This window comes from Penaeus monodon, chromosome 32 (genome assembly GCF_015228065.2).
Source record: "Penaeus monodon isolate SGIC_2016 chromosome 32, NSTDA_Pmon_1, whole genome shotgun sequence".
Lineage (NCBI taxonomy): Eukaryota > Metazoa > Arthropoda > Malacostraca > Decapoda > Penaeidae > Penaeus > Penaeus monodon.
This window is the reverse complement of record NC_051417.1, coordinates 5974210-5974624: the sequence shown is the minus strand read 5'-3', so window position 1 is coordinate 5974624 and position 415 is coordinate 5974210.

Genomic DNA, 415 nt, shown 5'->3' with positions numbered 1-415 from the left:
TTATTAAGACCGTTATTAATGATATCACTGTAATAAATCTAAATTCATTTCTGAGGTTAATCATAAAACTCATGTTATTATATTCAAACTATATGCCACGAATCTAAATGCAAGGCTGATTATCGTGTTCGAATATTGCTTTAATCTGTCATTTCTTACTTATATGATACAACTTCCACAGGTTCACTATAGACGAGTTCATTATTCTAAAACGGGGGAGTACGTACGATCACAGGTCAACACGTCGGTTATAAATTGTGTGAAAGCGCTTGGGGGTGTCTGATGTATATTCAGTAAACGTACATGTTTCTATGTCTCTCTTGGCCATTCACCTCCGTAGAATTATTAAACTAATATGTATTGTTATTTTCTTTAACTTCAAATAATCTTGGCAAAAGATATCAATGATATATCT